Source organism: Taudactylus pleione, unplaced genomic scaffold, assembly GCF_031769625.1.
Source record: "Taudactylus pleione unplaced genomic scaffold, aTauple2 ptg000066l, whole genome shotgun sequence".
Lineage (NCBI taxonomy): Eukaryota > Metazoa > Chordata > Amphibia > Anura > Myobatrachidae > Taudactylus > Taudactylus pleione.
In genome coordinates, this window is record NW_028284468.1 from 32755463 (window position 1) to 32777689 (window position 22227).

At 42.3% G+C, this 22227-nt stretch overlaps 1 pseudogene; it reads right to left on the reverse strand.

The window, feature by feature from the left end:
• Window positions 1-219: 219 nt before the first annotated feature.
• LOC148534565 (syncytin-2-like) lies at window positions 220-1458 on the reverse strand (annotated as a pseudogene).
• Window positions 1459-22227: the final 20769 nt, after the last annotated feature.

Genomic DNA, 22227 nt, shown 5'->3' on the forward strand with positions numbered 1-22227 from the left:
TCACTGGAATCAAGATGACTGACTCGTCAAACTCACTCGCGAGGGAGAAAACTTCCTCTGGGCGGTGTCCAAACTGACAAAGTGCACCTGCGGGACCCTCTTTCAGAGATGATGTCTTCCACCCAGATCTTTACAACAGCTGAGGGGTCTTTCAGAAGAGATGGGCAGTTGGGCTAGGCCGTCAGACGGTCATCTCTGTGGCTGTTATCATTCCTCCTATTAAATGAGTGGATCCACACCTTTCCTGCAATGCAAAATACAGCACATTAGAATTTTCCAAGCAATCAAAAGAAATACAATCAATCCTATCACTATCACTATGGGTTTTATCAGATCTGACAACATATTATTAAACCAGACATCAATTGTCCCCATCCAGGAGAAGGGATTCCATCCCTCCTTGGATATGTCTCTAGCTTTTTTCTGTAATTCTTTTACTTTATTCATGTGTGCCTCTATGGGGTCATGTGTATCCTCAATCCAAGTGCAACATTCCTCACCTATGATAGCACACGTTCCTCCCTCTATGGCTAACAAGTAATCAAGAGCCATTCTATTTTGTAAGGTCACTTTCCTAATTTGGGCCATTTCTTCATTTATAGCATGGATGGCACTTGTGGTTTCATTAATTATCCCATCCATAATGTTTGCATATTTATTCAATTTATTCGCTAATTCAATTCTCCAACCTGTCCAGGCAAGGAACCACATCCAGGCTTTATCTGCTGTAGTAAACAATTCCCTCTTGTATCGAGTTTCCCTAGGGCCTGTTTCTATCATATTGGTGAAAGAGACATTTGCACGTTGCCTTATGGCTGGTACAACTCTTCCTATAGTGCAGTTACCCCATGCCCCCATAGGAAGCCAGGAGTAGGCTCTATTACTACAAATATAATATAGCCCTTGCTTCAATACCCTGGGAATTATCTTACCATGGTTTCCCAACCAGCTCTGAAACCATACCATATTTTTGTACATTTGGGTCCTACACTCCACATCATCCTCATCCTTCTGGTCAGGACAGGCACACCTAGGGGCACAAAGAGCTTTCATATTTGCACACCAACATTGATTATTTCAGTTCCCATCCACCTTGTCACATGTAGCTTCCTTGTATTCCATATTAAACACTAAGGTAACATTCCTACAATTAGTTTCTCCAACATATACCTCGGGCAAGTTGACTATGTGACCTTTTAGTTCGGCCACATGGTTAATGTACATAGGACCTATACACATATTGGGTGGAGAGATTATACCAGCAATTTCTAAGTATATTCCTAGGTCTGAGATAGCATTGTGAGCAGTGTGATTTATATCTATTTCAACATTATAGCTATAGTCTGTGAGGTTAAGATCGTTCATTGATATAGGGATACCAAGCAAAGGGATTCCTTTATGGTTGGCAGGAACATGAGAACAGATCCAACAGTTAGTGGAGTTCAGCTGCTTGGCCGTCTGCTGATGCAGGAGCCATATAGAGTTCTTTTGTTTTTCTCCTTTCACCTGCATGCAAGGAAATAAAGCACAACCGAGCAGGCAGAACAACAAGCGCATCTTAGCAGTCCATCTGCTACCCTTTTCCCCGAGCGGCCTCACCCCTTTGGAGCCGGTCTGCGCCATTGACCTGAAAGTTAATTTTCTTACAATGAGAAGCATGTACCCAGTTAGGTTTCCCTTCTACCTTGATTGAGGTAGCTGTGGTCAGTAGCACCTGGAATGGGCCGTCAAATCGGGGTTCAAAAAGTTTTCTCACGTGTCTTTTGATTACCACCCAGTCTCCGGGTGGTGGGTTCCAGATGTGTCTTGTGGATCTGGTAAAGAAGAAAACACCTTTCCATGCAAGTTAGTCAGTTGCTTGTTAAGCTGAACAACATAATCAGTAAGAGAGGCGTACTGTCCATGTAATTCTTGAGGAAAGAAAAGGCCTGTTAGTGGTGGCCTGCCAAACAGTATCTCAAATGGTGAAAGTCCATGTAATCCCTTTGGGGTATGCCTAATAGCAAAAAGAGTTATCGGTAACGCTTGTAACCATGTAAGTTTTGTTTGCTCACATATCTTAGCTATTTTGTTTTTTAAAACACCATTGGCTCTCTCAACCTTGGCTGATGCCTGAGGACGATATGGAGTGTGATGATGCTGTTCAATTTGCAACCCTTTCAACATTTCCGCAAATACCTGTCCTGTAAAGTGCGTTCCCCTGTCTGATTCTACCGTCTCAGGTAGGCCATACCTGCACACGATTTCAGATATTAATTTCTTTACTGTTATGGCGGCAGTTGCCTTGGCAACAGGCCGCGCCTCCACCCATGACGAGAACATGTCCACGCACACTAATATAAATTCATAGACCCCACATTTTGGTAGCTGAATGTAGTCTATCTGCAACCTTTGAAACGGGTAGTCAGGTTTTACAAGGTGTTTCATTTCTACCTTAGTCATTTTGCCTGGATTGTGTTTAGCACAAATCATACATTTCTTACACCACTCTGTTGCAAACTGTGGAAAGCCCGGTGCGAACCAAAATTTATTGACACTAGCAATCATTCCCCCTTTGGAAACATGTGAAGGGAGATGAGACAAGCTTGCTAGAATGGGATACAGAGATGGGGGGTGCACACAATCGACCATCTCCATGTTTCCAAACATCATTTATTTGTTCGCACCCGGCCCTCCTCCATTTGCCAAGTGTTTGGGGACCTGCCTGATTTTGCAGGGTCATTAGGGTGTCCATTGACATACTTTCTGTATCTTTTGGGGACTCTTGGAGAAGCATTAAGGCTGCCTGCCTGGCTCCTTCATCTGCTTTTCTGTTACCCATAGTGATAGGATCAGTTGCTCACTGATGTGCTTGACACTTGATAACTGCTACAGCTTTAGGCAATGTTACCTTTTCTAAAAGGTCCTGGATCAGATTTGCATGTTTTACAACTTTCCCACTGGATGTCAGGAAGCCTCTATGTTTCCACAGAAAGTCAAAATCATGTATAATTCCGTATACATAGCGGGAGTCTGTACATATGTTTACAGTCTTCCCCTCCACCAGTTCACATGCCTTGATCAGGGCGATCAATTCTGCACTTTGGGCAGAATATACACCAGGATCAAGTGCTTCAGAGTACAAAATAGAGGTGTCGTCTGCTATAGCAAAACCTGCAGCAAACCCTCCCTCTGGCTTTTGTAGTCTGGACCCGTCTACATAGAGGGTCATTTCTGCATTCGGAATGGGCTCATCCAGAACAGGACCGGGAGGGGTGTAGAAGAGTTCCACCTCCTGCTCACAATCATGCTCTGGGCTCGGCCCACTTCCCGTGTCATAGAGTGGTAAAAGGGTAGCTAGGTTTAACACATTGCACCGAAGTACAGTGATGTTAGATGGCGCAAGCAGAGAAATTTCATATTTGGTCAATCTGGTGGCAGAGAGGTGTCTGGTGGTTAGGCTGTGGAGAACTGCTTGTACAGCATGGGGAACCATAAGAAATAGTCTATTCCCCAGGACAATATCGGCATGGCTGCCGCTGCGACTGACTTTACACATGCGGCGCCCGCTGAAATCACTGAGTCCAATTTGGTACTAAAGTACCCTACTGGCTTCTGTCTCCCTCCATATTTTTGACTAAGTACTCCCGAAGCCTGTCCTTCCTGTTCATGACAGAACAGACTGAATGGCTTAGTGTAGTTTGGGAGTGCAAGTGAGGGGGCACTGAGTATGGCCGCCTTCAACTGGTCCACAGCCTGTTTTTCTTCCTCAGACAGCTCTATGCGTCCAGCATGAGTGGTCAGAATGTATAGAGGGCAGCGATTTGAGACATGTTTGGTATCCATTGTCTGCAATATGAAACTAATCCCAAAAAACCTCTGATTTGTTTGGCACTCTGTGGGTATGGCGCTTTCTGTATTACTGAGACTCTGTCCACAGTTATGTGTTTAGAGCCCCATGAAATACAGTGGCCTAGGAAAATTACCTTTTCCTGACAAAATTGTAGCTTGCTAGAGGATGCTTTGCATCCTTCAACACTCAAGTGGGAAAGTAGAGAAGCGGTTGCATTAATGCACTGCTCCTTTGAGGTGGCTGTCAGCAGGAGGTCGTCGACATATTGTACAATAGTGACCCCTGCTGGCGATTGCCACCTATCCAGGACTTGTTTCATTGCCTGACCAAATTCAGACGGTGAGGAGACCATTCCCTGTGGCAACCAAGTCCAAGTATACTGCTGTCCCTCAAAGGTGAAGGCAAACAGGTACTGGGAGTCTGGGTGCACAGGTACACTGAAAAAAGCATTAACCAAATCTATCACACTAAACCAGGAGGCATCTGGTGGGATCTCTCCTAGAATAGTGTGAGGATTTGGGACGAGCAGAGCATCCTCTTGAATAATCTTATTCACTGCCCGCAGATCTTGGCATACAGGCTTGGCTACTGGATATAGGGGTGTGTTGACTGGGGATTTTATAGGAACCAGGATCCCCTGGTCCACGAAGGTTTTGATTTGATTTCTCACACCATTAAGTTGCTTCACACTAAGGGGATACTGAGGAATCCTGGGTAATTTACCTCCGGGTCTGAGCTTGATGACCACTGGGTCTGCCTGCTTGATCAGGCCCACCGGTCCACCCTTAACAGCCCATACCTCTTGGGGTACATCCCTAAGGTCAGGAAGGATCTCCTGATCAAGAGGATGCTGAACTGCCATTAGAGGGACCAGACTTTCCAGAGTGTTCTGGTCCTCCGATCCCTCAGATGTAGTCACAATAGGCCCATCCTCCGTGTATTGAATAGTTGCCTTTAATTTCATCAGTGCATCTCTTACCAGCAAGTTGCAAGGGACAGTGTCACTGAGAACAAAGGAGAGGGAGGTGCTGACTGGGCCTATATTTACAGGGGTCTCTGCAGTCTCCCTCAGTGTGATGGGGTTACCTCCAGTCCTACAGCATCTATTAATTGATTTATTTGGGATAGTTCACAAAGTCTGCCTATTCACAGACGATGTCCTTTTATTCATCACAGATCCTACCTCCTCTTTACCCAATCTTCATAGTATTTTGGGGGAATACTGCAATGTATCCTATTAAAAGTTGAACTCCTCTAAAACTGAAGCTTTCCCTGTCAATTTTACCCCAGATCTTCTTCATTCCCTCAGTAATGCATACTCATACTCATGGCAGGACAGAAGCCTAAAATACCTAGGAATTCTGATAACCCCTAAAACTACATCCCTGATTCCCTGTAACTATCTCCCTCTACTGAGTAAGATTTTGCTTATGTTGCCTGACTGGATGCTACAAGAGGTCTCTTGAATGGGGCGTATAGAGACCCTAAAAATGGGTAGGACAGACGGTGTAATGGTTAGCGTTACTGCCTCACAGCACTGAGGTCATGGGTTTGATTCCCACCATGGCCCTAACTGTGTAGAGTTTGAATATTCTCCCTGCGCATGCGTGGGTTTCCTCCGGGTACTCCGGTTTCCTCCCACACTCCAAAAATTTACTGGTAGGTTAATTGGCTCCAAAATCTAAAATTAACCCTAGTGTGTATGTGTGTAAGCATGTGATAGGGTAAATAGTTTGTAAGCTCCACTGGGGCAGGGACTGATGTGAATGGCCAACTATTCTCTGTTAAGCACTGCGGAATATGTGTGCGCTATATAAATAACTGGTAATAAATAATAATAATCCTAATAATAATAAAAATGGTTATTCTACCCAAAATATAGTTCTACCGCATTATAGTTCCCAACTACCTATTAAATAAGTTCTATGTTATTTTCTATAAATTTGTCTGGAAAGGCAAGCAACCTAGGCTAGCCAGATGCACAATGTCACTCCCTAAATCTGAAGGAGGTCTTTCTTTTCCGGACCTGCACTACTACCAATTAGCAAGTCTCTTATCTCAGCTTGGTGAATGGTCTATTTTAACTGACCCAAAAGCATGGATCCTCATTGTACGCGGCCAACTAACATCGTTTCCTTTGTCTGATATATTATGGCTGCCATCTACTATTAAACCACATCAGCTCAGCCAATCAGTAGTGGTTCAAGCGTCTCGTAGAGCCTGGTTAGAGTTTGTGTCCTTATCAGAAGACGTATCCCTACCATTTACTGATCTCTCCCTGAAGTGCATTGTGTTGGTAGTTTCAAATTTGTCCTTCCATTCCTGGGCATCCCAGGGAATACTTTCTTTAAATGATGTTATGATAGAGAACTCCTTAGCCTCACATACTCAACTCCACTCTCGATATCTGACATCACATAGAGACTTCTATAAATACCTTCAGCTACGGCATTGGATATCCAGCAATACACAAAAGCCTTATAACATTTCGATATTGCCCCGTTATATTCAGGAGAAACTTTTTAAAATGGGTATTAAAGGCAATATAACTTGGTGGTACTCGTTATTAGTCCATCCTCAGACTCCGGCTCACTTCTCCTCATTAACAAAATGGGAACATGACCTCTCTTGCTCTCTCACTACAGCACAATGGCATAAGGTATTCCAAACATGTGTTCATTTGTCTAAATGCATTTCCCACAGTGAGCATTTCTATAAACTGCTTCATAGATTATATTTAACACCTGCCCTCATGCATACTATTCTGCCTTCTAACTGTAATTTATGCTAGTGAGACTGTGGTCATGTAGGGACTCTACTGCATATTTTTTGGTCCTGCCCCAAGATTTCCACCTTCTGGAAATCGGTCTTTTTCCTCATTTCGAAGATCTCACAATCCCATGTTACCCAATGCCCGATTTTAGCTATGCTTCACCTTCCAGGCGGAGCTACTGTACTAAATGTCACATACATAATGGTACATATCCTCATTCCAACCAAATTTCTTCTAGTCCACTAGTGGCGCACCTCTACTATTCCCACTATGGAAGCTTTTGAGAGAAGTGTACAATCCCATTATGAGTTAGAAGCGGCCGGAGTCACGTACTCATCTTTGGCCTCCAACCCCCATATTCGATGGTTCGGTTGGAACGAATATTGGATGTCAAAAAATCATTAAAACAAAGAAAAAGAATATTTGTGTATTCTAGTCCATTCACAAGTCTATATATGTGTTATGATATCCAATGCTTACTCCATGTGAAAAGTCTAGAAACAGGCTAGCGAGATGTTCTGCCAATAACAACCGCCCGTTGTTCCCTTAGAACCTGGATATGTTCACCGGTACTTAGGCGGCCATCTGGACGAGCTCGAGGTAGTAGCAATTCACGTGAAATAACAAAAGAATTTGATGGTGAGAGCAACAGTAGGAATGTTGTTGTCGCTTGGAGCCCATGCTGAGGAGAAGTAAATATTTGAGCTGGCTTTGAGAGCCAACGGTGCGGCTTGGAGCCGATGCTGAAGAGTTTGACAATTGATTTGGCTTTGAGAGTCGATGTTGTTTCTTGAGCAGTGAACCAGATACAATGTCCTGATAACTAATACACAGATTTCAGTACTGGTTTGTGTACAATTAGTGTACAAGTAGTGTACAATATTAGCGTCCAAAGTCCTGATGGTCAATACATAAATTTGAGTGCAAGTTTGTATACAAGTTGTGCTAGTTTGTGTACAGTGTTAGTGTACAAAGTAGCATACACAGTTCTGATGGAATTTACATAGATTGGAGTACAAGTTTGTGTACAGGTTGATACAATTTAGCATCCAAAGTCCTGATGGACAATACATAAGTTAGAGTACCGGTTTGTGTATAAGTTTGTGTACCAGTTGAGCTAGTTTGTGTACAAGTTTGTGTACAAGTAGAGCAAGTTTGTGTACAAATTAGCATCCACTGAACTACCGAGAATGCTGATTCAGCTTAGAGGGCCGTTACTTCCGATGCAGCTAGGAAACCACAGGTGGTATTAGGAAGCCGGAGCACAGTACGGGAGTTGATGATGCGGCTAGGGAGCTGTAGGAGAGGCCACAGGAGCCGGAGGCAGCTGGGAGATAGAACCGAAGAGACAGAGATTCTTCCAGGAGAGTCAACAGGATACTGCTCGTGTTGCTGAGCCAAGTGAATCCACAGGAACGCTATAATCGGCGAGGCGGCAAAAGTCCAGTGTGTACAAATAGGAGGACTGACCAATCATGCTGCACTGAGGATGATACATCACTTCCTAAGGTGTGCCAATCGCCTAGCAACAGAAGAAACCAGAGTAACCCCATCGTGAATGGGTAATCTGCTTGAAGGAGACAAGTCGTGACCGTGACTTGTAACAATATGTTTATGTTTATTATTTTTATATCTATTATTGTATGTTTTTATCTGAATTTGATGATCTCAAATTTGTATGCAGTCATATTGTATTGAATGTAATCTTGATGTGTACCTAATTCCCCCCTTTTCTTTTTTTTGTATCTTTCTTATTTCTTATCTCTTTATATACTTTAAATTAAAAAACAATATTGAAAAAAAAATAAAAAGAACACACACAGTTTAACAAACCAAGCACTTCAGCAACAGGGACTGCCGCTTTTGTGGATGAAGTACTTGGTTTATTTGGGACCCCACAAATGAAAACATTTGTTGGTTTGTGTAAAGAAAACTATAAATGGGATTAAGGCCAACAGTGTTAATCATCATCAAAGTTAAAGATGTCATCATTCACATCATCACCCTCATCACTGTTGTTAATATTATAATCACACAATATTAGCTCATCCCCACTGGAATCCATCATTACAGTCTCTATAATTGGGGGCAAAGGTATTCATATCTTAAATTTGTAGTTAATTTTGTTGAACATCAGTTTTGCCACATATTTTGGAAGCAGCATGCTATGTCAATTGCTCACAAAGTTACCGCCTGTGCTAAACACTCTTTCCGAGTACAGACTGGAGGGTAGGCAGCTTAAGTACACCATATAACGGCCATTTCCTCAGCACTATAGGACAGACAACATATCCAGCTTATTTGGATGAGGGCTTATTAATGAAGCCTCTTTATTTTAGTACTGATAATTGTGTCCAGTTATTTATGGTTACAATCACATGTACTTTTATCTATCACTATTCAAAAACTAAAATGGCCATTGGAAGTACTTATTTTATTAAAAACTATTTTTATCCATTACTGGGGTATTTTCTTCTTATTAGACTTTTCAGCATACATTTGTTTTTTAAATTAATTTTTTTTCATTTGTGTATCCTCCTATGTGCATATGTCCTTTCAATATTGGTTACAGTGTATCAGTTTTTATGTATTGTAATCTGATCAATGTGAATGGAATTGATATTTTGTATATCATTTTTTCAACTGTTTGAATAAAAATTTTTGCTAAAGTGCTACAGATGCTTTGACAAATGTTGTCAGGGTTTTGGTAAAAATATTTCCACATGGAAGAGGTGGCTTTTTTAATCTTTTTATCCTTCTTATCACTGGCAAGAATTGCTGCCACTGGTGGCTAACTTTCTTTGACACAAACAACATAATCCTCCTGAATTTTTTGAAGTTGTTCTTGTCCAACACATTCATCATCATCCTCATTAGTGTCAGATGCACAATGGACCTCATTCAGACCCGTTCGCTAGATGCGATCGCTTGCATCCAACATATGCAAATTTGTCAAGGTGACGCCATGGGAAGCACTCTCTCGCCAAGGCATAAGCACACCCACTTTAGCTATGCGAGTGATCACTCTGTGTATGCAGACACCCATTAGCATATGTTGAGACACCCACTAGCGCACGTCATCTCCAGGAAGTGTTTTAAAACATTGGTACATCGAGCACCATCGGTAGCGATCGCACCGCTTGTGATTGCCTTACCCTGCCGCAAGCCCTGCGAGGACTTCAGTGTAAAAACCAGACATGTGAAGTGTACAATGACACTGCCTGTTAATTATACATGCCTTAAAAACGGCATTGAAACACCGAGGCATGCCTGCGTTTGCACCTTCACACCCCCGTTATTAGTGGCCTGCCCCTGTTACCCCCCACAAACGGCCTCTCCTGTCACTTATTTCACTGGGCTGTCTTTGCTGGGTGAGCGAGCGGGCTGCGATCACACAGAGTAGTTCACACACACGCAGAATGAAGCGAGCGCATGCCATACGCAATCCTTCGGGCCGCTTGCGAGCGTACAGCACTAGCGAGCGGGTCTGAATGAGGTCCAATGTCCCCCTTATCCTGTTGCACAGTTACAACTTCCAAAGTATCACACTCAATTTCCATGTCTAAACCATCATAATCATTACTTTTACTACTACTCATCCTCATATTTGCAGAGGGTTCAGAAATAGTTGCTTAACTGCATAAACATCAGGCCCTATGTTCTAAAAGAGTGAGCCAATCTAGCAACTCAATCAGTTAATATGACCTTAAACACTGTGATTCTGATGCCAATTTTAGATACAGTATAATTGGCCAAATAGTGTAGTGAGTGTGTAACACAACAAACAATCCCTATCAACATCTGATCAGTGACATTCAGATGAACATTAGAACAGGTGAAAAAAAGTGTGTCTAGAGGATGATCATAATTGGACAGTGTATATGCTCATAGGGCCTGATTCCGAGATTTGCCTGATTCCAAGACATGAATGATGGACCAGTCTCTGCATAATTGTCAGCTGCTGGCAATCTTGATTGTCCTTTTTATTGAACCTGGACCTCCATCCACCTTTTGGTTCACAGTAGATAGTTTGAGGATTAGGCAGAACATGGTCAGGTTTTGAGTTAAGAACATGGCCAGGGTTTGAGAGCTCAAAGGGTACTCAGACAATTTCAGAGGTCGAGAGCGAGAAGTATAGTCAGATGATGCCAAGGGCCAACAGTCACAAGGGTAGTCAATTGAAGCCAAGGTTATATGCGAGTAGTCCAATAGAATAATTGGGAAGACTGGATAAGGAAAAAGGATAGTAACAAACTCACAACTTGCTGTTGTATTGCTACCATCTTATATAGGGAGTGATGTGTGAAGATATTAGACATGCGCTGATATGTGGTAACATTTCACATGCATTGATGTGTAAAATGATGGCCACCTCTATTTGATATGAGTAAAAGCTTTATGCGTGATAATGTTGTGTTGTTTGTACTGTAACATCTGTGTCCTTATGGAAAATAGTTGTGATCTGAGAATGCAGCATAATTGAGTATACAGTGATGTCAGCAAAACAGTAGCCTCTTGGAAGGGATGCTGCAGCATATAAGGGTCTGGGGTATATACTAGCCAAGAGCTGTGACAGCAAGGATCCTGGTACTAGCAGTGGACTTAAGCACGTGGAAGATGAACCTTAAGCAAGTTGACAGTTACAGTACCTTTAAAAGTTTCCTGGGAAACAAACCTGAAATATCTATCATAGGTAATATAATGTATGTACTCTCTGATCTACTGCTCATTTATCATGCATACTCTGTGCTGTTTGCTGGTGGAAGCAATGCACAGTCTGGAATATGTGGTCTATGAATGCTCTTGGAAAGACATACTGTATAGTTTATTCTTATGTTACACAATAATAAGCAAGCCAGGGAAACATAAACTATTTTATAGTTTTAATCCTAAAACGGATGTTTAATTAAATTGCCAGTCAAGGGAATAATATTAAACTCACTTTTTCCTGATAGTTACGGTTTTATAAAAATCCAATCACATACCTTTGTAGCACATGCTTTTGATTTCTGAATCTTTCAGCATACAAAAGCATATGGCTGCAGTTTGTACAAAGTTTAATGCTAGATATATAAAGATTTACATATATTGTCAAACCACGATAAGGAAAGCTGACTCCTTGCTGACTCCAGACCTAAACCTGTACAAATGTAATTTCAGTAATACTGCTTATGTCATAATGTTAGACTTGTTTCTGCAGTCAGGAGGAATACATGTAATCTATGATGCCTGGCTGTTTTGTAAATCCATTAAAAGAGCTCTATTTTCTAAATGAGGAAAAATAAAACACATATACTGTATGATATCCCCTTTATTCAGTCCATACAATTCACTTTCAGTCCATTTACCTGCTGGAGGCTTTTGGAATCCTGTGCAACAGAAGTTTAATGGAAGAGAGGTGAGTGCGCAAACAAGCAGCTGGTACAAAAGATGTTCAAGAGGTGCCCTCTGCCCTCCAAATATAGATAGTGTGAAGAAAAAAGGTAAACACCCCAGTTCCAGCGCTATAATTACTAAAATACTTATGGTAATTAATAGGAGCTGTGTCCTGCAGTATCCAACAATTTAAAGGTTGGTCCTTTTCTCAACAAACAGGATATTTCATGTAAGAAAGAAAAAAGGTATATAGTGCAATACCATTTAATCACATCAGATGAAAATACACATAAAAGAACACAGTATTGAACTTGATGATGAATATGAATATAATTGAGGATCCCCAAACAGCTGGAGGACAACAATTACCGGATCTTAGAAGAAAATGGCAGAAGACAGGTCTTTTTTCATATGTCTCAGACACCGTGGTCCTGTGTTGAATATCAGGAACAGGTTCACTGTCAGCGTCCCTTGTAGATCCGCAATGTGTCGTCAGGTTGGGTCCCAAGCAAAACAAACCAACGCGTTTCGACCCGTATCTGGGGTCTTTTTCAAGGTTAAAGTCTGAATGATCATAGTATCTATTTCAGTCCATTAAATACTTGATCTAATCTAAGTATATCGGATGCAGCTGGTCTCTAGACAAAAAAGACTACAAATCCCATGACCACTTGCTGCGTCCGATCAATCTCCTATTTGTTAGAAACAAACACGTGGTGAAGAAAGCCCAGTCCTTCGGACTATATTTCTCCAATTGCACATTTTTTATTTTATTCTCCAAAAGTTTTTCTCTAGGAATATCATCTACCTCTCTAATCACTTTCTCCACAGTTTCAGATCCGTAACCACTAGATAAAAAATTTGTTTTAAAATTCTGTGCCTGTACTTTGTAGTTATCATTCTTACTACAATTGCGTTTGAGACGTCTAAACTGGCTTCCTGGAATGGCACTGAGCCAGTTTTGATGGTGGCAACTATTGATCTGAATATACGTTTGGGAATCGGTGGGTTTGGTAAAATTCATGGTATTTAAAACTCCTCCTTCAACAAATAAAAAATTAACTGTGCACTCACTGGATACAAAACTAAAATCAATGTTGAGAGGATTATCATTTAGATATTTAAAAAAATCATTTAAAAGGTCCAGACCTCCTTTCCAGAAAAATAAAACATCATCTATATATCTAGACCAGGACACCAGGTTTGCTCCATGGGGATTGCTGTTCCAAATCTTTTCTTTCTCCCATTGTCCCATAAAAATATTTGCATAACTTGGAGCGAACCTGGTGCCCATCGCAGTCCCGACTTTTTGAATATAGAAGGTATCGTTAAAATTAAAATAATTGTTATTCAAGATAAAAAGTACCCCCTCTACGATAAAATCTTTCAGATCTTGTTTTACAGTACTTAATTTTAAAAATTCTGTAACTGCATTTATACCATCCTGATGGTTTATAATGGTATATAAGGATCGAACAACCGCTGTTACCATAATTAGTCCTTCTTCTCATTGAATTATTTCCAACTTATTTAGAAGGTCTTTCGTATCCTTCAAATGAGATTTATTGGTAATAACTAAAGGCTGTAGGTAGAAATCGATAAACTCGGATAAATTGGCTGTTGCCGAATTTATACCGGAAACGATTGGTCTCCCCGGCAGATTTTGGGGGTCCTTATGGACCTTGGGAAGTATATATAGGACTGGAATTGTTGGTTCCATCGTTAGAAGAAACTTATATTCATTGTCTGTCAAGGTCTCAGAACTCTTATATTTCATCAACATTGTTTGAAGTTTTTTTAGAATCCCCTCCGTAGGATCTATTTTGAATTTTTGATATGTATTACCATCATTTAGTTGGTTATAAACTTCCTTTTCATATAACGCTCTATCCTGGATTACAATCCCGCCGGCTTTGTCGGCGGGTTTTATCACAATATCTGTCATTCCTTTCAAATCTTTTAATGCCATTCTTTCTTTGGAAGTTAAATTGTATTTAGATATTTTTGTATCCATTTTCTGTATGTCTTCATGGACCATGGCTGAAAAGGTGTCTATAAAATTTCCTTTTACGTAGGAAGGGTAGAAGATAGATTTTGGTTTAAAAGGAGTATCACTAATGAGTGTAGATTCACTCTATATTAAATTCAATTCTTTACTCAAGAAAATGTTTTTTATGGATAGCTTTCTAATATATTTTTCCAAATCTGCAAACGTTAAAAACTTGTTTAAGCCTATTGTTGGTGCATATTTCAGACCCTTTTCCAATACTTTAATTTGATCTTTGGAGAGGATATTTTTACTTAAGTTAAATATTTTAACTTTTTGTAATTGAGGAGACTCCACATCTGTGTTTGTCTTATTTTTCTTTTTCTTATTCTTTAGTAGGATTTTTCTTTTTTCCTTATGTTTAATCCTACTTCCTCTACAGCCTCTCTTGGTTTTTTTATTTGTTATCTTTGGGGTTGAAAGCATCTCCCCCTGGATAAAAAAGGTGGTGACATATCCAAATTTTGCAATGGTTGAAATTTATTATAGCTCGAAATAATTGGCAAGTCTCTGTTTAATTCTTTTTCATTATATCTTTCTTGGTATTTGTTCCTTCTTTGAGGGGGCTTGTAGATCTGTTTCCCATTGTTTCTCCACCCATTGTGATTTTTAAAGGGAGATATGTAGGGGCCATCTTCAATTTTCTCTATATTGTTTCTTGTGTCTGGACAATTAATATCTTTTCTAAAATACCGAAAAGCTTCTGTATCTACAGAAAAGCACCATCCTTAAGTTCGACATTAGTTAAGAGTACGTTACCAAAACTAAAAACCATGTCGACTGTAAGATCTAAGGGTTTCCACAGATGTGGAGTATGCATTGCATGCCGATACATAAAAAGTAACGGCACAACAAAAACCATACAAGTAGATATTAATGGTAAAATACACTCTATTGAAGAATTTATAACCTGCAATACCAGCAGCGTTATATATGCTATTGAGTGTGAATGTGGACTGTACTATATTGGACGTACTTCTAGACCTTTAAAAACACGAATAGGAGAACATTTACGTAATATAAGGAAAGGTCTAGAAACACATGCATTGTCCTGCCACTTCAAACAATGTCACAATTGTCTACCATCAGCTATAAGAAGGTTTATAGGGTTAATGTGGGTTAAAGGAAATTGGAGACAAAAAGACTTACCAAAACAACTGGCCAAGGTGGAAATGAAAAAAATCTATGAGCTGGGCACTTTAAAACCAGGAGGATTAAACCTCGATTTTGAAATAAAATGGTTTTTGTAACCCTATTGTTACTTTTCTTCTTGTTCACCTTCCCTATATTCCTCTATATTTATCTTGTGCACTTTATTAATCTTCTGGGATTAGTCTTTTATATATTTTAAATGTGATATTTTTAAAATGTGATATTTATTGTTGTTTTTGTTGATTATAGAATAATGATCGCCAAGCACACAGCACTTTTGTTCAATTATCTCCTACCCGCTGGCTTTGTATGCACTGCATTATGGAGTGATTAAAATAAGGACTTAGGGCCTGATTCAGACCCACTCGCGAGCGGCTGTCCACTCGCAAGTGGGTCGATGTTATGCACTGAGCATGCGCACGACGGAGGGAGCTCCGTCGTGCGCATGCGCCAGATGCGACGAGCGAAGGAAAGTCCTTCGCTCGTTGTGTCCGATCAAAGGGGGCGTGCTGTCAATGTTGATTGACAGCACGCCCCCTTTGGTGGGCGTGCCGGGGGCGTGCCTCCCTGACGGGGGCGTTCCCACGGGAACGCCTCCCATCAGAAGCCGGCCCACTGACATCACTAGTGATGTCAGTGGGAGTGATTTTGGCTCTGATAGAGCCAAAATCACTCCGGAGCTTGCGGTTGAAAACCTCAACCGCAGGCTCCGGCTCGCAATTTCGATGGTCGCGATGATCTCGACCGTCGCGGCCATCACAAAGCACGTTCGTATAGCCTGTGGGTGGTGACCCACAGCTATACGAGCGTCCAGGAGGACGCTCCATGAAAATGGAGCCCGGCCCTCATTCAGAGCGTGCGCTCTGCTCAGAGCGTACGGCTCTGAATGAGGGCCTTAGTTCCCTATTATTATGTAAACAACTCCGGTTGCCATAGCCACATACCGGAAGTGACGCTATGTGAAAACGGGCTATTCCAATGCATAAATCAAGTAATATTGGAGAAGTCACGTGCCCGCTTTCTGGCATAGGAAATCGGCTGATTACAGCAAAGAACCATGGGACCTGTAGTCTTTGCTCCGTGAACATGTCAGACTGCCATGGATATTCACCGGAAGTGACGCTGTACACATGCCGAGCGGAACGGGAGAAATCACGTGTTTGTTTCTAACAAATAGGAGATTGATCGGACGCAGCAAGTGGTCATGGGATTTGTAGTCTTTTTTTGTCTAGAGACCAGCTGCGTCCGATATACTTAGATTAGATCAAGTTTTTAATGGATTGAAATAGATACTATGATCATTCAGACTTTAACCTTGAAAAAGACCCCAGATATGGGTCGAAACGCGTTGGTTTGTTTTGCTTGGGACCCAACCTGACGACACATTGCGGATCTACAAGGGACGCTGACAGTGAACCTGTTCCTGATATTCAACACAGGACCACGGTGTCTGAGACATATGAAAAAAGACCTGTCTTCTGCCAGTTTTCTTCTAAGATCCGGTAATTGTTGTCCTTCAGCTGTTTGGGGATCCTCAATTATATTCATATTCATCATCAAGTTTAATACTGTGTTCTTTTATGTGTATTTTCATCTGATTAAATTGTATTGCACTATATACCTTTTTTCTTTCTTACATGAAATATCCTGTTTGTTGAGAAAAGGACCAACCTTTAAATTGTTGGATACTGCAGGACACAGCGCCCTATTAATTACCATAAGTATTTTAGTAATTATAGCGCTGGAACTGGGGTGTTTACCTTTTTTCTTCACGTTTTTGGAATCCTATCTGCCATTTTGTATTGAACCTTTTTTTTTAGCCAATCCACTATTTATTTGGCATTGAACCGAAGTAAAACAGAAGGGAAACAACCTATCTACACTTCCAACAAACTAATCTAGATTTGGAGTAAATAACATCAACAAAGTTGATTCCACATTCTCACTGCTACAAAATCCCGCTGACTGCATAACCTGGACTGTCATCACTGGACTTTGGTTGCTACAATAACTTTGTGCATCACTTGCTACTATTTGTGCTGTCTCTGTGCTTAACAGATCTTAATGAACACTGTTAATGTCAGCTTACCTCTCCAATAATATATTTTTACCTTAGCTCTTTTGCCTAGTCTTTTATCATCTAGCTACTACCATTGTCTACTCTCTACTCTAATATAAATTTTCTGCTCCCATCTAATCTCCACTTTTTCTATACTCAATAATATATTTTTGTTGTGCTGACACTTTACCTCATCCTTACCATGACCATGTTGTCTTCAACTCCTCCATTTACTCAGTATCTACCTAATCTTTTGTTCTGCCCCCTGATTCCACCTCTATCCTTTTCCCCTGGTCTCCTCCACCTTCTCCTATCTCCCCCTCTTCTCTCATTACTCCCTTTTCTTCCTCTTATACCCCCCCAGGATCCTACTACACCACTGCTAATCTCTACTCCCTCACTTCTCTCCCTGTCACTTCTCCCACCTCCATGCATGTCTCCTTAATTTCCCTCCCTGCCCACCTCCTACAGGGTCCCCTCCTAGCACAGGAGCCTGCATGATCCCTACACTCTATTCACCTCAGTCTCCCAAAGTAATCTCATCTCCACGCTTTAGCAACTCTGATAATCTCATTCACTTCTCTCCTATCAACTCTGTCCCTCTATCCTGTGCCCTCTGGAATGCCAGATCAGTCTGTAACAAACTGGCCCCCACTCATGACCTTTTCATCTCCAGCTCCCTGAATCTCAGTGCCATTACTGAAACCTGGATTTTACCCTCTGACAATACTTCTCCTGCAGCTCTCTGCTATGGGGGCCTCACCTTCTCCCACACCCCCAGGCCTGGGGATCACCATGGGGGTGGTCTCGGGGTCCTTCTATCCCCTGGTTACTCATACCCTCAGAACCATCCCTTACATTGTCCACATTTGAAGTTCATGTTATATGCCTCCTCTAACCAGTACACCTCAGAGTAGCTCTCATCTACCATCCTCCCAGCCCACCCTCCAAGTTCCTTGACAACGTTTTTTCCTGGCTCCCTCACTTTCTCTCCTCAGACCTACCCTCTATTAACCTAGGTGACTTCAATATTCCAAATGATATCCCCACAGAATTTGTTGCCTCCAAACTACTGACCCTCACTTCCTAATTTGGCCTCTCGCAATGGACCTCCTCACCCTACCTTGTGAGTGGCCATTTGCTTGATCTGGTATTCACTTACCGTGATATTTCTGCCTACTCCAATTCCCCATTCCCCCTCTCTGACCATAACTTTCTCTCTTTTAACCTATCTCTCTCTCCTTCCCCTCCTCTACCTCCGAAAGCCACCATCACTAAGCGTAACATTGAAGCTATCGACACTGCTTTGTTTTCTTCCCTCCTTGACTCACTTCTCTCCCCTATCCTCTCTTTCTCCTGTGCTGAACAAGCTGCTTCCCTATACAATGCCACCATTACGTCTGTTCTTGACTCTATTGCTCCGGTGATCACCACTCGCAAATCCACTCCTCAACCCTAGCATTCCAAATGCACCAGATACCTGCAAAGATGTTCATGAACCACCGAGCAACAGTGGAGAAGATCACGCTCTCAGGCAGATTTTCTCCATTTCAAATTCCTACAGTGCTGCCCTTTCCCTCTCTAAACAGTCATATTTCAAGAATCTCATCTCCTCCCAGTTTTCAAATCCCCAGCGTCACCTTCCACTCCCTCCTCTGCCCACCCCCTCCTTGTCTCCCCTCCTTGCTCTCTGCCATTGACTTTTCTACCTATTTCACATCTAAAATTGATTCCGTACGTCAGGAAATCATATCCAACCAGTCTCACAGCTCTCCACCTCCTCCTTTCTCAGATCACCCCTCCCCATCCATTTTACTGACACTGACATCCTTCTCCCCTGTGACTGGAGAGGAAGTTAAGGCCCTTATCCAGTCCCCCCCTTCCACCTCTCACCTTGACCCTATCCCCTCCCGCCTCCTCGCTACCTCTCTCCTTCTGCCTGCTCCCATCTTGCCCACCTCCTTAATCTCTCCCTCTGCTCCTTCTGCATTCAAGCATGCCCTTGTCTCTCCCATTATTAAAAAACCTAACCTTGATCCTAACATTCTCTGTAACTACCGACCAATCTCTCACCTCCCTTTTGCCTCCAAACTCCTTGAGCGTATTGTTTACAACCGCCTCACCACATTTCTTTCCTCCCACTCCCTCCTTGATCCTTTTCAGTCTGGCTTCCGTTCTCTCCACTCCACTGAAACTGCCCTCACGAAAGTCAGCAACGATCGCCTTGCTGCCAAATCTAAGGGCCACTACTCCCTGCTCATTCTCCTTGACTTCTCTGCTGCTTTTGTTACTGTGGACCGCCCTCTACTGCTACATATCCTTCACTCCCTTGGTATATGTGACACTGCCCTCTCCTGGCTGTCCTCCTACCTCTCTGACCGTTCCTTCTCGGTATCTCTGATTCCTCAACAAAGGGTGGACGCGTCATATACGGGTAAGAACTAGGAGTGTGCACCGCCCGCTTTTCGTGTTTTGTGTTTTGGTTTTGGATCTGGATCTTTCTTCGTGTTTTGGATCTGGATTGGTTTTGCCAAAACCACCCTTCCGTGTTTTGGGTTCTGGGTTTTGTATTTTGGATCTTTATTTTTTTGAAAAAAAGCATAAAAACAGCTAAAATCACAGAATTTGTGGGTTTTTCTGCTCCTATGCTATTATTAACCTCAATAACCTTAATTTCCACTAATTTCCAGTCTATTCTGAACACCTCACCTCACAATAGTGTCTTTATGTCCAAAAGGTTGCACCGATGTAGCTGGATGACTATGCTAAGCGACACGAGTGGACAGCACAAACAAGTGGCCCATCTAGGAGTGACACTGCAGTGGCAGACAGGATGGCAGTTTGAAAAACTAGGCCCCAAACAGTACATAATGCAAAGAAAAAAAGAGGTGCAAGATGAAATTGTCCTTGGGCCCTCCCACCCACCCTTATGTTGTATAAACAGGACATGCACACTTTAGCAAACCAATCATTTCAGCGCCAGGGTCTGCCACATGACTGTGACTGAAATGATTGGTTCGTTTGGGCCCCCACAAACAAGTTGGCAATTAATCTGTCCCTGCACAAACTGGTTCTATGGAGGCAAGATGTCGTCCTCATCCTCCTCATCCACCGATTCCTCACCCTCTTCAGTGTTGTGTACATCCTCATCCTCACAGAGTATTAATTCGTCCCCACTGGAATCCACCACCACAGGTCCCTCTGTACGTTATGGAGGCTGGTCTCCCTGGAAGAGTTGATAATTCATTTTTATGAACATCATCTTCTCCACATTTTGTGGAAGCAACCTCCTACGCCTTTCGCTGACAAGGTTCCCGGCTGCACTAAACACTCTTTCGGAGTACACACTGGAGGGGGGGCAACTCAGGTAAAATAGAGCCAGTTTGTACAGGGGCCTCCAAATTGCCTCTATTTCCTGCCAGTACAGGTACGGACTGTCTGACATGCCTACTTGGATGCTGTCACCGATGTAATCCTTTAACAGACAGACGCACGCTTGTCGCTGCTGCTTTGAGGATGCAGGTGCGGCTACAGCCCACATAATTCACAAAGACAGGAAAAAAAAGAAGATTTTTTTTTATTGTTTGTGGAGCGCACTTTGAGGTTTACACCACCCTTTAACAGACAGATGCACACTTGTCGCTGCTGCTTTGAGGACAGTATCATATGCAGTGATAGTAGACTTGTCAGAAATTGTTGGCACGTCCTTCAGTCTGGACCAGATGTCCAAACCGGCCCTTGCCTTATGACACAGGTGCACGCTTGGCACTGCTACTGTGTTGATGCACGTGTGGCTACATCGCACACAAGTCACAAACAGAAAAAAAATTATTTATTTTTTTGAGCACTTTGGGGGTTACACCACCTTTTAACAGACTCATGGGACACAGGTGCACGCTTGGCGCTGCTCCTTTGTTGATGCACGTGCAGCTACAGTGCACACAATTCACAAAGACAGAAAAAAAAAAGAAGAATTTTTTATTTTTTGTGGAGCACACTTTGAGGGTTACACCACCCTTTAACAGACAGATGCACGCTTGTCGCTGCTTTGAGGATGCAGGTGCGGCTACTGCACATAGATTTCACACAAAAACACAGAAAAAAAGAAGATTATTTTATTTTGGTTGGAGCGCACTTTGGGGGTTACACCACCCTTTAACAGACAGACGCACGCTTGTCGCTGCTGCTTTGAGGTTGCAGGTGCGGCTACAGCCCACACATTTCACAAAGACAGGAAAAAAAAGAAGAATTTTTTATTTTTTGTGGAGCGCACTTTAGGGGTTACACCACCCTTTAACAGACAGACGCACACTTGTCGCTGATGCTTTGAGGATGCAGGTGCGGCTACTGCGCATACATTTCACACACAAAGACAGAAAAAAAGAAGATTATTTTATTTTGGTTGGAGCGCACTTTGGGGGTTACACCACCCTTTAACAGACAGACGCATGCTTGTCGCTGCTGCTTTGAGGATGCAGGTGCGGCTACAGCCCACACATTTCACAAAGACAGAAAAAAAAATAAGAATTTTTTATTTTTTGTGGAGCGCACTTTGGGGGTTACACCACCCTTTAACAGACAGATGCATGCTTGTCGCTGCTGCTTTGAGGATGCAGGTGGAATCTAGACGGGATTTGGAACTGGGGACACACTACCTCCATCAATTGTCTAAATCCCACTGCACTAATGGCGGATACCGGACGCACGTCTAACACCAACATAGCAGTCAAGGCCTCAGTTATACATTTTGCTTCAGGATGACTGCTGTCGTACTTCATCCTAATCGCGAAAGTTTGGTCCTCCATTTATGTTATATTGATATATACATGCGGCTAAGGCGCACACAAACACAGAAAATAATTTTTTATTTTTGTTGGAGACTAGTGCACTTTGTGGGTTACACCACCCTTTAAGAAATGAGCCAGCCGGCTCTTTACTTATGGGACACAGGCGCACATTTGGCGCTGCTCCTTTGTTGATGCACGTGC